This window comes from Sinocyclocheilus rhinocerous, unplaced genomic scaffold (genome assembly GCF_001515625.1).
Source record: "Sinocyclocheilus rhinocerous isolate Xijiao unplaced genomic scaffold, SAMN03320098_v1.1 scaffold562, whole genome shotgun sequence".
In the NCBI taxonomy this organism is placed as follows: domain Eukaryota; kingdom Metazoa; phylum Chordata; class Actinopteri; order Cypriniformes; family Cyprinidae; genus Sinocyclocheilus; species Sinocyclocheilus rhinocerous.
Window position 1 is genome coordinate 2,132,786 of NW_015641608.1, and position 14,909 is coordinate 2,147,694.

Here is a 14,909-nt window from a genome sequence, read left to right on the forward strand (position 1 = left end):
ACATAACATTTAACTATTTTATTTCACAATTCTGTTTTTCTTGCAAATTCAAGTTTATATCTCCTACCCACAAAAAACGTCATCACTGTTTGCAAACACTGAAATTGGTCAAACCAACAGCAGTGTCACGTCAAATGGCGCCATTTTTGGTCCCACTTTATATTAAGTGGCCTTAACTACTATGTACTTACATCAAAAATAAGTACAATGTACTTATTGTGTTCATATTGTATCGCAAAACACTTCTGCTGCTATGAGGTGGGATACAGGTAAGGTTAGGGACAGGTTTGGTGGTATGGGTAGGTTTAAGGGTGGGTTAAGGTGTAAGGGATGGGTCAACAGTGTAATTATAAATGTAATTACAGAAATTAATTACAGATGTAATTACATGCAGATATATTTTAAATATAAGTACAATGTAAAAACATGTATGTACTTGATAAGTGCATTGTACCAAATGATTAATTTAAATGTAAGTACATAGTAGTTAAGGCCACTTAATATAAAGTGGGACCCCATTTTTTATTGAACGCGTTGTGAATCTGCAACGGTAGATCGGTTTCACGGAAGAAAGAGGGAAATACTGTTTCTTGGACGGCATGGTGAGTTTCTCAACAGTCATATTTCTTTGAATTATGTTAAAACTGTCAAAATAATTAACACATCAGAACTTCGTAAAATAGCCTACATATTGGCAATATTTGGCACTAAATTAAAACGTTTTATGTTCGTTTAATAATATAATCTTATTGGTAATATTTTGAACTAAAATAAATATTGGTGTCAATGAATTTATTGATATTATATTGAGCTGAATTTACGTACTAATGATAAAAAATAGTACTCGAAGCTACATAGACATAGTCAGCCTCAGACAACAGCATTTAAAGCAATTATATGAACATCTTTGAATACCACCCCTATTTTAATTCTTTTAATTGAATTACACCCTTGGTTGTTAAACATCTCTTGGTATGCAGTAAGAATCCCAGCTAAACTTCAGTTAGGTTTACAAGATGCTGTGTGCTTGGTCTGTCACCTGCTTACCGCTGTGTGATGTAACCCTTTATCCTTTACTGAGGAGAATTTGTATTCCACGAGTCCTCTGAGGTGTTCTGTAGTTTTTATTGAGAGAGAGAGAAAAAATAGAAATCTCACAGGAGCTCATTATGTCAAACCTGATATCTTCATCTCTATCTCTGATGCCCCCTGAGGAAATGTTCCACATAGAGTCTCATGTATATTATCACTATGCTGGTTTGATCCTGTTACGCTGGGATATTATTTGAAGCACAGTTGACTCCATCAATATTACATCAGACAAAAAGATCACATACAAAGTCTATCCACATCAAAATGTACCTCTCACTGACAAATATTTGAATGTCACCCTTTTCCGAATTTCTGATTTTTCCTGCCCCACGTACATGTACTCTGTGAATTATAGGGTTTTATAAACAGATCTGACTGGCATCCAACTGGTTGTTTTTCCTGCTGCTGGTGGCAGGCATGTGGCACAGGTCCTTCAGAGGTTAGGGATCTAAAGAACAGATGAAATGAAACAATTCTCAGAGGAATTCCTGCTAACACCTGCTTTTTCATTCCTGTCCATGCACTGTGGTTAGTGAGAAACGATACTGCCTGACCAGGCTTGTACCATTGCACCAGACCCATTGTGCTCAGTCAGGGGTTCTCAACCTTTTTCAATCCACCAACCTTTGTCCAAAAATGAACGTTCTTGTCATCATTTACTCACCTTCATGTCATTCCAAACTATGACTTCTTTTTTTTTTTTGAAGAACGTTCGATTCAGTTTTGGTCACCATTGAGTTCCATTGTATTGTCAAAAAAAACAACACTGATTTATTTTTATTTTTTTTTAAATATCTTCTTTTATGTTCCACAGTAGAAGGAAGACCATATAAGTTTGAATCGACATTTTTCATGTCCACAATTTTCATTTTTGGGAAAACAATCCTTTTAATTCTTGCCAGGCTGCGACCAGTGTAAGAGAGTTTAACGTTGATGAAACAGTCACTTGTCCTATGGATGATTTTTTACATCCATTGAGGTTGTAAATCTATTTTTAAGCCTTGCGATAATGATTATTTTGTTTTCTGTGATATATGTGTATTCTACACTGATGCTGCAAATGTACTTGATTTGTCACTAAGATAATGTTATCCAGCTCTATCTGAATGACCGAGTTTAGGTTTTGTCTAAATTTTAAAAATGCCTTGGAAGCATTTTATAAGAATGTGTTGAAAATTCCAAACCAATCAGTAATGTTTTGCGCAACATCACCATTTATCAGCAAAAGTGTATTTGATTATGGCTGCATCATTTCCAGCTTGTTGAGTATTTTCATTTTGTTAAAAAAAGTTTTAATTAAGAAACATAAAAATAAATCTAAAAAAGTAACATTTAATGAAAAGTATAAATATTTCTAGCAGATATAAAAATGCATTGCTACAAATAAAAATAAATAATTTATTTGTGGTACGGCCAGTGAAAATCAGAACTTCTGGTTAAGCAAAATTGTTGAACACTGATAGATCTAAACATTGTCTATGAAAATTACGCTCTTTTAAATAATACAGCATAGAAATCTCCCCCAGCCCCATCAGCATCTTTGGCAAGCCCATGTTTGAGATATAATTTTATTTTCTATTCCACGCTCTATGATTTGGAACTGGCTGATGGAAATGAGAATGACTGAAAAACAAAATGCATTAGACTATTTGGGCTTGAGTGAATCATAAAGATTTAATAAAGCGTAACCAAGAGCTGCTGTTTTGTGTTTCTGGCTCAGGACAATTCTGGCATATTATATTTCAACATTAGCCTTAGTATCGCATGGAACCACCTTGGTAGTTCCATTGCCTTCACAGGCGTTCTCATTACACCGGACCACCTAGCTCTCAAGTGTCGGCAGATAATTGTTTAAGAGCTCTCTCCTTTACCTGACAGACCCATTAATGGTTCCATTTACAGTGAATGGGCCATTCAGCCCAGTCAGAGCTCATAGAATGAGCTAATGCCACACTCTATTCAACAAGTACAGCAACCCAGTTTAATCTCTGGTGCTGTTGGCCACCAAGTGGTTCCTCTCTTGCCCGAGGAAAAAGTCTTGGACACCTAGACCTGTCAGTTCAGCACTCACTTCAGCCCTTTTCTTCATGTTTCTTTTTTCAGAACGCTCAGGAGGGAGGTAAAGGTCGAGCAGAGGCTAATGACGCTTCAACACTGAATGTTCTTTGAGATCAGGCTCCTCGACTCGCAGCCTGGCAGCCTCTGATTATAACAGTGATGGCTGGACAAGCGAAGGAATTGCTGGAATTGTGCTTGTGGAGCAGAACAGAACGTTTGGAGATGTTTCCAGCATGTGATCAGTTAAAGAAGTTTCCCTCCTCGGAAGACCTTGAGTGTGTCGGTGGAGGACAGGTAGGGTGGTGGTGGCTGCTTGTGTTGGTAGAGCTACCGAGGAAGCTCTCAACTGACAGTTCTTGTTTGATATGAAGGGGCTCTTTTAAGTGTTTGAAGTTTGTTTCTGAAGTTGGTCAAGTTCACATATTTACTTTGCAATAAAGTAACTGAGGTTAACCCTTATCGACTGTTTCCTTTTGGAAAGTATAAAATGTTTGTCCCTGAAAAAAAAAAACTAGACACGAGAAAATATATATATTTGAAAAACGCTGCCAACAGCTAAGCGCTTATTATGTTTGAACTTGAAAGTCCTTTATAAAATGCTGTAAGGTCACTTCAGAAAGCATTAAATATTAATCAAAAACCATTCATAAATGTGTTAATTCAAATTCTGGTCAATTCTTTGTATGGTAAAAAAACCCTACCAACTCTTCCCTTAACTTTCCTATTTTCTTTTTCTTTTTTCCGTGATAAGATGACTTAATTCTCTGCAAACAGCCTTGCTCTTAGCTGCTCTCTCATTTAGTGGTATTTCTGATGAAATAAATAGAGTTAAATTGATTCCGTCAGCCGGTTATAATGTTTTATCACGGACAGTGTCAGCATAGCTGCAGGCAGTCTATTCCTTTCTGCATAAAATTGTTCTTCAATAAAAATTTTTTTTTTTGCAAGACATACTTAAAGCTAAGTGTTATTCATTATCAAATTCAAACACAGAAGAGCAGGTGCTGACCTGAGAATGCATGCAACACACACTCTACTGTACTATACTGTACTATACACACTATACTGTAAGATTTACTGTAAAAAAATTCTTTTTTAAAGAGGTGTCTTATGCTCACCAACACTGCATTTATTTGATCAAAAATACAGTTATATGGTGAAATATTATTACACTTTAAATAAATTTCCATTTTAATATATTGTAAAATGTCATTTTATTCCTTTGATTGTAAAGTTGAATGTCCAGTTTTCAGTGTCTTAGATATATCTTCTACGATTAATGGGGCTATGCAAACTAAACAAACCACGAGCCTATTTGAGTGTATTTGAGCCAGAATTTGAGTGTAGTTAGATTGGTCTAAGAAAATGATTGCTGTCTCAAGGACAAATCACAATGCTAATCATTTCATTCTGGTTATATAAGAATACAGTCTTTGTTGTGAAATATCAAAATAATGATTGAGGAATGATTCTCTCAACTTCTTTCAAATAGATATCTGTATGAAAAACGCAGCAGGCTGAGGCATGCAGGTCAAAAATGCATCACGCCATCCTTTATGTTCTTCATCCCATGTGAAGACAACACCCCTCCCCCCTCTTCTTCATCTTTTGATGAGAAAATAGCGTTCTTTTGTTTTCCTCTTGTATGTGGAACAGCAGTCCTGACAGGCTTCGTCTCTTCTGTATCTCTTATTAACTCAGCTGTGACTTTTTTTTTATGTACTATCCTACTTCAAAGCACTGCATAGTCAACACTCGGTAAGCGAGAGATGGGATCAATGGCGTCAGTCCACTACCTTGTTTATTACCATAAATGTCAGCCGGGCGCTTCATCCTCAGCTGTCCTCTAGCATTGGCTGACAAAAATGTCAAATGTATTTACAACAGTCATTACAATTAGATGATTCTTGGTGAAGAGTAGAACATATAGTAGATTTAGTAAGAAAATAACAGTATTTTTAACATGTAATTTCAATAAATACTTGCAGCCAAAAAGAACCGTGGCAACTTATGAACAACCCGGGTCCTTGACAGAGACTGAATATTGAGTGAGTGCTGAGATATATAATATTCATATTTTATGGGTTTTGAAAGGTCAGAGCACTTAAAGGTGCACTCAATAATTTTTGTCCTCATTAAAAAGTTTTACAGTTGAAGAAATGATTAGTACTTTTGAAAAATACCTTTAAAATGATACACATGACACTCACATGAGAGGAAGAATCAATACTGCTTTCAATAGCCTACCAATAGCCTTTTTTAAATAATTATTTTTGCCTTTAATTTGATAGGACAGGAAGCACAGTGGGAGAGAGAGAGGGGGACGGGATCGGGAAAAATCGCCACCACGAAGCCATTGGCGCTGACACAATAGCCTTTTTGAAAGCTGGTTTGTTTTACATGAAGTGAATTGATAATGATATGACTTTCTCTCATATACACAATTATTCACTGGTTTACGCTCAGTAAGATATTTGGTATGTTATACTTGCCAAGGCTAAATTTATTTGATCAAAGCTACATTGAAAAAAATGATTAATTGAATTTACAAAAAAAAATGTTAAGGTAAGTGGTTGCAATCAATTTATTTTAGCTACATTTAAATAAAATTTAGTTGACTAACTTTCAATATGTTTTTTCAAATGTAGCTAAAATAATTTTTTTGCAACCACTTACCTTAAAAAATTTAGTATAATTTTTTCAGTGTACAGTAACATAGTATAATATTGTGCAATATTACTGTAGTTTAAAGTAACTTTTCTGATTTAATATATTTTAAATTATAATTTAGTTATGTGATGCAAAGATGAATTTTAAGAAGCCAGTCACATGATCCTTCAGAAATCATTCCAATATGCTGATTTAAGTGATTTCTTATTATCAGTGTTAAAAACAGTTGCCTAAAGGGATAGTTCACCCAAAAATGAAAATTCTGTCATCAGTTACTCACCTTCATGTCGTTCCAAACCTGTAAGACCTTCATTCATCTTCGGAACACAAATTAAGATATTTTTGATGAAATCCGAGAGCTTTCTGACCCTGCATAGATAGCAACACAACTGACACATTCAAGGCCCAGAAAGGTAGTAAGGACATTGTTAAAATAGTCCATGTGACATTAGTGGTTCAACCGTAATTTTATGGAGCTACGAGAATACTTTCTGTGCACACAGAAAACAAAAATAACGACTTTTTTCAACAATTTATTTTCTTCTGTGTCAGTTTTCGATGCGCGTTCACAACAGTACCAGTATGCACTCATGCGTCGTGGTACTCTTGTGAATGCGCGTAGTTTCCCGATTTCATCACAAATGTCTGAATCTGTGTTCTGAAGATTAACGAAGGTCTTGCGTGTTTGGAATGACATGTGGGTGAGTAATTAATGACAGAATTTTCATTTTTGGGTGAACTATCCCTTTAATATTTTTGTGGAACCATGATGTTTTTTTTTTGGTGTCATTCTTTGACGAATAGACAGCTCAAAAGGACAGCATTTATTTAAAATAGAAATCTTTTTAACATTATAAATGTCTTTACTGTCACTTTTGATCAATTTAATGCATCCTTGCTGAATAAAAGTAGTAATTTCTTTCAAAAGAATATAACTGATAACATACTTTTAAACAGTAGTGCGAGTGTGTGATTTTTAAACATTTTTTCCAAACTGCTATTCATTTCTTTGTAGAACTTTTTAACTTGGGAAAAATTACCGAGCGCACCTTTAAAACCCATGCTAAGTAAATACTGAGTGCGAGCTAATATCCTTAATGTATTTGTCAGAACCCCTCAGCTGAAATAGCTGTCAAACCAGGCAGTTTAAGAACATTTCTGTGCTTTCGCATCTACTTGCCTCAAATTGGCTTCTGCTTTGCATAAGTGTTCCAGCTCAGCCCACTCTGCACATGCATAATGAGAAACTCTAAAATGCATGAATCGAATTTGTTGCTGCAGTTTTGCATGTGGCATTGGGTTGACAGCCATCCGCGTATGCTTGAGGCCGGTGGTTGTTAGAGTTTCCAGCATCGTCTTACCCAGTAATGCTGAGGGGAAGCTATTTTGCTAGTCTTCAGGGGTCTGTTTTAACAAGAGCAAAGGGACCTCTTTTTGGAGCGAGTTCTCTTATGGCTACTTTGTAAGGATGCCAGTTACTGAAAACTCTGACAGTCTGGATAAACTCAGCATGGAGTCAATATCACCAGGATTTTGTAGTCTGCCTGTTTTTGATTCTGTTTGAGTATTAAAACTTCAGAGTGCTAAACCAAATGTCACAAGAGGCAGACTCTCAATAGGCCGGTGAATTTCACAGTGATGGGGACATTCTGCTCGGACATTAAAATGCTGAAAGGAATATTTTTATGACATAAACGCACACAAACAAATGCTACACATTCAATCAGAACTGCCTGCTCCCCATCTGCCTACACACACACACACACACACACACACACACACTGTACATCCTCCTGCTGTATGACTTACTCTTCAATGTGAAGATAAGGGGAAACCTTGTTTACACACTGCTTTGCATCAGCAGCTTTCCTTAAACTTCAGCGAGTTGATGAACACAGTTAGATGAGAATATGGCGGCCCCGGTGCTCCAGAGCATAATTGCCCACAGCTGTGAGAGCTGTGTAAAGCAACGCTGTTGTCTGCACTGAGTGGCTCTTTTGAAATGCCGATTCTAAATTGCAGGCGAAATTAGGGATTCATTCACATTTTAATCAACATAAAGCGCTCATCAGTCACACTAAAACTTTGGGCCATCATTGCAGTTTCTTGGTAAGCTTGTATAGCAAATAAAACCAGCATGAACATTGAACATTGAAGAGGGTTTTAATGATAAATGTACCCACATATGTGCATAAATTCACTTTTGTCCTCTGAGTTTTCAGAAATAAATATTTTTGAAATATACTTGCAATTCACTTTATAAAAAAGTATCTTGACTACATCAAACAATATATGACTGTAAAAGTATTAGTAAACAAATACAGTACAAATACAAAAAAATCTGTTAACTTGATATACAGGAAACATTTTTTTTTTTGAAAGACAAAACATTTTTATTCTAAAATTAGACCATTTTATCAACAACAAAAATATTTTTTTATAAGTAAAAATGCATTTCTTAATAATTTACAGATAAAATTAATATTTAAGATGGCAACATGTACATACAACTTACATTTGTTTTAGAAAAGCAAAGGTTATTTTTGTTTTTATGCACATTGGAGTGTTTTATGTTAAGTTTTATAGAGTTTTGTTAATGTTTATTGGATCAGTGGATCACACATTGGATATTATTAATTTTATTAATAATATTTTATCATTTTGTGACATGTGCAATTAAAAACGGCAAACTATACTGTCACTAAAATGGCATCCCGTAACATTGCCACTGTACACTCTTAAAAATAAAGGTGCTTCACGATGCCATAGAATAACCTTTTTTGTCTAAATGGTTGCATAAAGAGCCTTTAACATCTGAAGAACCTTTTGGTTTCACATAAGGTTCTTTGTGGCGAAAGAAGGTTCTTCAGATTATAAAAAGGAAAGAGATGGTTCTTTAAAGAACCTTTGACTGAATGGTTTTTTGATGACCCAAAAATGGTTCTTTTATGGCATCGCCGTAAAGAACCTTTTAAGCACCTTTATTTTTAAGAGTGTAATTACTGAAGTAAAATTTTAAAGTTGTTTTACTGTAAACATATTTATGTATATTGCTATTACACTAACACGGTTGTCTAATTTGCTCGTTCAATTGTTACATGATGTTCGTTCCTCTATTATAGAGATACCTATTGTGACATACTTGGAAGAACAAATATCTTTGGTTTAATTGGCATTTAAACAGAGATTGGCATCAATTACTCTCAGCGTGTATCATGTAATGAGCGCACCGACCCATGGTTGTGTTCTGGTTGGCCACCCACTAGAGAAGGAACCACATGTTTGACGGATGTGTGAGAGGGACCGTTGGATTGCACTGCCTTATTGTTAATCCTGAGTGAGAGGGGCAGATGCTATCAGAGCACTGTGATCTGGGATTACAAAGAGCTGAGGACATCACAGCACCCCACTCAACTCGGATCTTTTCTCCTTCAAACCTTTTTCTCTTACTCGCAGTCTTATCTTTACTCACAGTATATTTTAAGTTTTCCTTAAGTTGTTTGCTCTACTCTCTCTTTTTTTCCCTCCACAATCTTTTGCTTTCTGCCATTTTGATGTGCTTTATTGGCATGGCAAATAATGGTGCCTTGTATTGCCTTTCTCTCTGACCCTCATTCTTTACCTGCTGCAATGCTTCAGGTGAAACACCAGCATTATACATAGTCTGATTACACGAGGGACGTATACAGTAGCAGTGCATGTGAACAAAGTCTGTGCTGAATGCTACAGAAATGTCTGAGAACACATTGCACATTGTGAGTAATGGAGGCATACCTAGGGCTAGTGCTCTTGTGTATTGAGATACATTGTAAATTCACACATTCCTTTGGTTCTTAAGTTATAGAATATGAAGCCATGTATCACAAATGTGCAAACCTTCCAGTGCAAATTCACAACTGACTTGGAACACTGTACTAGGAAAAAGAAATAAACAAGTAGTAGTAATAGTAGTAGTCAACAACTACTTTTTTCCCCCTGATTTTAACTTAATTTATTTTAAAAATTATTTATTTTATTCTTTTGTATGTATTTTCCCAGAATTTTTCTAGCAGAACTGGAATTGGTCTGCCAATGGAATGAGAAACTATGGCCAACTTTCCTGGCTAGTCAACAAGCTAAAGATTTCTGGGAAAATGGTAAAGAAAATTAGTTAAAGGGCTGAGCCGAAGCATTCTGAAGTAAATTGAAAGGACCATAAATAATGGATAACATGCAGTTCTTGTTGCACAGTCAAACAGGGGGCACAGCAGAAGTTTGCTCAAGTTTTCAATTTAGTTGCATAAGAAGCATGAAACAGAGGCTGCATAAAAAGTTCTTAAATCCCTCTATATAAATCCCAGCATAAAATCAACCCATATCAAAAAGGGGGTGATGTACAAACAGCACAAGAGAAATAATATGATTATGCACAGCAGGGGCCAAGCCTGGTTCTTTTCTAATGTCTGATTAGGTATAGCAGAAAAGGAAATTGCCATTGACACCTGCTTAAAAACTCAACAATTAAGACACGGATATGCATGAGCATTTGCAATCACTGACACAGAAGATTGCCTTTTAAATGAAAACATGTTTGTGACTTGATGCTATGACAGGAAGTGTCACTTTCTGACACATTTTACAAATTTATACCAGCAAAAAAATAATAAATAAATAATAAATAAAAATATATACAGACACATTGTGCTGTGGTGCCCAAGTAGACGATTTTGGTTCAAATCTAGCCTGCTTTGTACCTTGATTAGTTTTATTTAAGCCGGGCTCACACTACAGGAGTTTTAAAATCCTAACCGATTATGAAATATGGTTGCAGCACACACATAAGGAGAATCTTTGCAGATTATCTTGCCTCAAATCTTAAACATGCACACACTACAAGATTTTAACATCGTGGCGCATCACACACTACAAGATATTATTAATTCACTCCAGTGCTTCTCTTTCTCTTTACAGTTGTGATACGTTTTCGACACATTATACAGATTATACAGTCGTGTTACTATAAAAAGTCAAGAAGCAGTTTCCTCCGTCTCCACTATACAATGGGGCCGTACAGCAGCTGTTTTGCAGCTGTTCGCACATTGGCTATTGTGAAAGTACTGACGTAATCATATAGCCGTATATAGATCTAAATATCAAACATGTTTGATATGATCGGGGCGACCCCGATTTGTGTGCGAGCAGATCGGGAGGTGCAAGATTCGATCGGTGAACGCCTCACATTACCAGATAATCCGCGCCGAACATCGAGACCGATCGAGGGGCTCGATAAGATTTTTGCTCCGATTCTCGGGAGGGGGAAATCGGGGCTAAATCGGGCTAAAAATCCTATAGTGTGAGCCAGGCTTTACTATCTTTTCTGATACTGTTCCTGTGCTCAAAAACGTCCCATTAAAGTTACATAAAGACCTACCGTTGAGGCATTTATGTAGTACGTAAGGGATATGTTAAAAAATTATACTTGATGATAAAATTCTACTCGAGTCTCAGCAGAATTGCATGGCTTCAGAAGCATAGCTACATTTATGTTTATTCAGCATCTCCTAAGTTCCTCCTGCAGAGCTGAAATTCTCACAAATGCTAGAAGTACGTTCCCATATTTTACTCCCACTGTGTCTCAGAGTGTTTGATCAGCAGAGGAGCTGGAGACGAGCAGAGGAACATTATTTATGAGGAAGTGTTGGCAGGACCCTGTTCCTGGACCCGGAATCTGCCCCCTGTCCAGGTTAAGGTAATGTAAAGGAGACTATATTCACCCAGGACTAATTACATTACCACCCTGATAAACAGCTTGTACTTTGATAAACTTTTTTTGCTGGTGCCTATACTTTTGCACTTGCTGCCTTCTAATAAATATTAATGTCTCTGAAAGAAATCAGAGATGCGTTTTTTCTTCTGCCTGTCCTTGTGAGTCAAGGTTATGTTTCTTCCTAATAAAACAATCGGTTTAATGAAGATATCAGCTTGAAATGATGGTCCTGAAATGGGGGAAAAATGGGCCAAAAACTAAAAAAGCTTTTCAAACAAATGATACTGATAAGATCTGATGCTGTCTCACTTTGAGTTGAGAATAGGCTGAAACTGTAATTTTGGTAACACTTTACAATACTTGTTAACATGAATTTGTTAACTCTTTTTTTACAGCATTATAAATCTAAGGTTCATATTCAGTTATACATTTGTATATTGTTAATTCATGTTCATTTGTAATACATAACTCTATGTTAATTTATACAATTTGAAATGTTAAAACATTTATTAAAGTATAGAAATTTACATTTACAGAGCTTTTTTTCTAGGTTAAACTATTGTTCATTGTTAGTTTACGATACCTAATGCATGAACTAATGTTTACAAATTGAACTATTGTAAAGTGTTACTGTAGGTTTCCATAAAATATGAAGCAGCACAACTATTTTTAGTATTAATAATAACAAGAAATGTTTCTTGAAAACCAAATCAACATATTAGAATGATTTAGTCATTTCTGAAGGATCATGTGACACTGAAGACTGGAGTAAGCTTTGCCATCATAAAGTACATTTTAAAATGTTACAATGAAAAGCCGTTATTTTGCAATAATAAATTAAATTGTAATATTTCAAAATATGTTTTATCAAATAAATGCAGTGGTGTGCATAAGACAATTTTTTATTTTTAATATTTAAAAATCTTGACGACCCCAAACTTTTGAATGGTTGTGTATATAATATTAAAAAGAAGATGAACCCAGTGATTTCTGCTTGAATTAATCATACAATTTGCTCATATAAGTAACAGCAATAGTAAGAAAATACAGTCTTCCCAAACAAATACACAAAGACTGATGAGTTTTCTTGTCTTAAATGAACACGTTATGTAAACATCCACAGTGCAGGGTGGAAAAAGTATGCGAGTCCCATTCTGGAATATCTCCGTCACATGTCAACAGTACTTAAAACACTAAACAAAAACGGTGCTCATGGGAGTACACCATGAAGGAAGCCACTGTCCAAAACAAACTAACAAGCAAAAGGGGGGAAAATGTTGAATGTTTGAAGATCGCAAAAGAGCCTTTGGATGCTCCACAGTGCAATTGGAAAAAAATATTCTATGGACTGAAACCAAACAAAGTGTGGTGTGGGGGGAAAAAGCCACAGTAGAACAACATCAAATGCTCATCATGGCTTGGAGTTGCTGCCTCAGAGCTGTCACTAGCCGGGTTTCCATCCAAAGTTGCGAATTTAACTTATGCGCAAAACTGGAATATCGCATATAAAACATTTGCGAACAAGCATCGTTTCCATCCAACAAGTCAAAGAGAATATAAATAGAGTTATACTACTAATACACTATAAATCACTAAGAAAAGTAGGAGAATATAATAATTTTCATATATAATAAATTACTTGCGCCTCAGAGCGAGCAGACGAAATGCAATGAACGCGGTCATTGCTTTCGGAGGTGGATGCTGCTGTTTGGGAACGCAGTCGTGTAAGACATTTCAGGGAGGCAATTGTACAGAAATACTTTGATGATAGACTTTGCTCGTGCATTTCCGAATGACCAAAACAACATTTGAGATGCTGTGGAATGAGATCGGTCCGCTGGTTAGTCAGGTTATGCCGTCCCATAGCGCAAAGTCACATGACTTTTTTGATGCGCTTGGAGGAATTTATTCGCAAAATGCATTTCCATCTCCCATTATTCGCATTAACCCTTTTTCGCACAAGTCAAAAACCACCTCAAGCGAGCAAAACAACTTTTTTGCGAATTAAGGCATTTTTATTTGAAATTCAGCGTTTCCATCTCTCGATTCTGATGCGATACTTCAAAATGCGCATTAAAAGCAGGGTGATGGAAACCCAGCTAGTGACGGAAAGTTTATCAGAGATAAATTATGCCCAGTTCAGACTACGCGATTTTAGCCCAATTTTGCCACGATTTGCTTGACGTAGGGTGTCGTGGGGATTCGTAAACGACAATGGGCATCGGGACGCAAGGACGCAAGATTCCATCGTTTCAGCACGTGTAGTGTGTCATAGTGGACGGCAACCGATTCCGCGTCTGCGATGCTTTACGACATCACGACAGAAAGACTAGCATGTTAGCTAGCGCGCTAGCGGCTTTCTGCACTTCGCAGAAACAGAAGTTCAAAACTGAGGCGATTTCACCCCACTGCTTCTCTTTCTCCTTACGGTTGTGATACATTTTTGACACATTATACATACAGTCGTGTTACTACAAAACTTCAAGAAGCAGTTTCTTCCGTCTCCACTATCCAACGGAGCCGTACAGCAGCACAGTTGCCAAGTCCACTTATTATACGCGACTTTGGGCTTCTTTTTTTGTAAAGTTGCGTGAAAAAATCCCGGGTTGCGGTTTTTTGGGTTTATTTGAAAAAATATGGTTGCTTGCAAGGAAAATCTGACAAGCAACTTCGTTTCTTTACATTTATGTTCGCCGTATTCTCCAATGCATTGATTGACACTCTGTCTAAAGATTAGACAGAGTTAAAGGCCAATTAGTGCAATAATATAAGTGCTGTAGCGTAATTCATCAAATATTCCGCCCATCATGTTCAAAAAGAAGGAGCGTGATGCTGTAATCCAAGTGATGATAGGAGATGTAATAAAGGAGTGGCAAAGTCCCTTTAAGGCAAGTCATATCACTCGGCGGTCATCTTTGAAACGCCTCTCGGGCATGCAAGTGCAACTCCTATCTCCTTGAATGGGGAAACATCAAATTCTCCAAAACTGTTCACTAAGCTTACGATTAAATTTCATATTTGAAATCACCAATGAAATCTGACAACAACTGTATCATAAATGTTATTTATTTTGCTCAAATAGCGTTAAATAAAGCTTATTTTTCAGGCTAGATCAGCCAGTGCGCATGCCGCACATCTCAGAGCGTTGACTGTTTCTATAGCAACCTGAACTTCTAACCATAGATATGTAGGTATTTATATCTATGCTTCTAACGGCAGCTGCAGTGACGCGCTGACTTTACCTATTAGCGATGGGCTCTTTTGCTGTTGCAAAATTGAGTGTTGCATTTTTCCCCATTCAAAACTATACGAGTGACACGTCTTGGGTATTCTATAGTCTTTG

The 14,909-nt window shown here is 36.4% G+C and overlaps 1 long non-coding RNA gene across 1 annotated transcript in view; it reads left to right on the plus strand.

Annotated features, from left to right (window-relative positions):
* Window positions 1–523: 523 nt before the first annotated feature.
* The window catches only part of LOC107755233 (uncharacterized), a 17,238-nt gene continuing 2,852 nt past the window's right edge, over window positions 524–14,909 (plus strand). The window contains exons 1-2 of the long non-coding RNA XR_001641670.1: window positions 524–602; window positions 3,196–3,444. This is a non-coding gene — a long non-coding RNA (uncharacterized LOC107755233). The remainder of the gene's footprint in view (window positions 603–3,195; window positions 3,445–14,909) is intronic.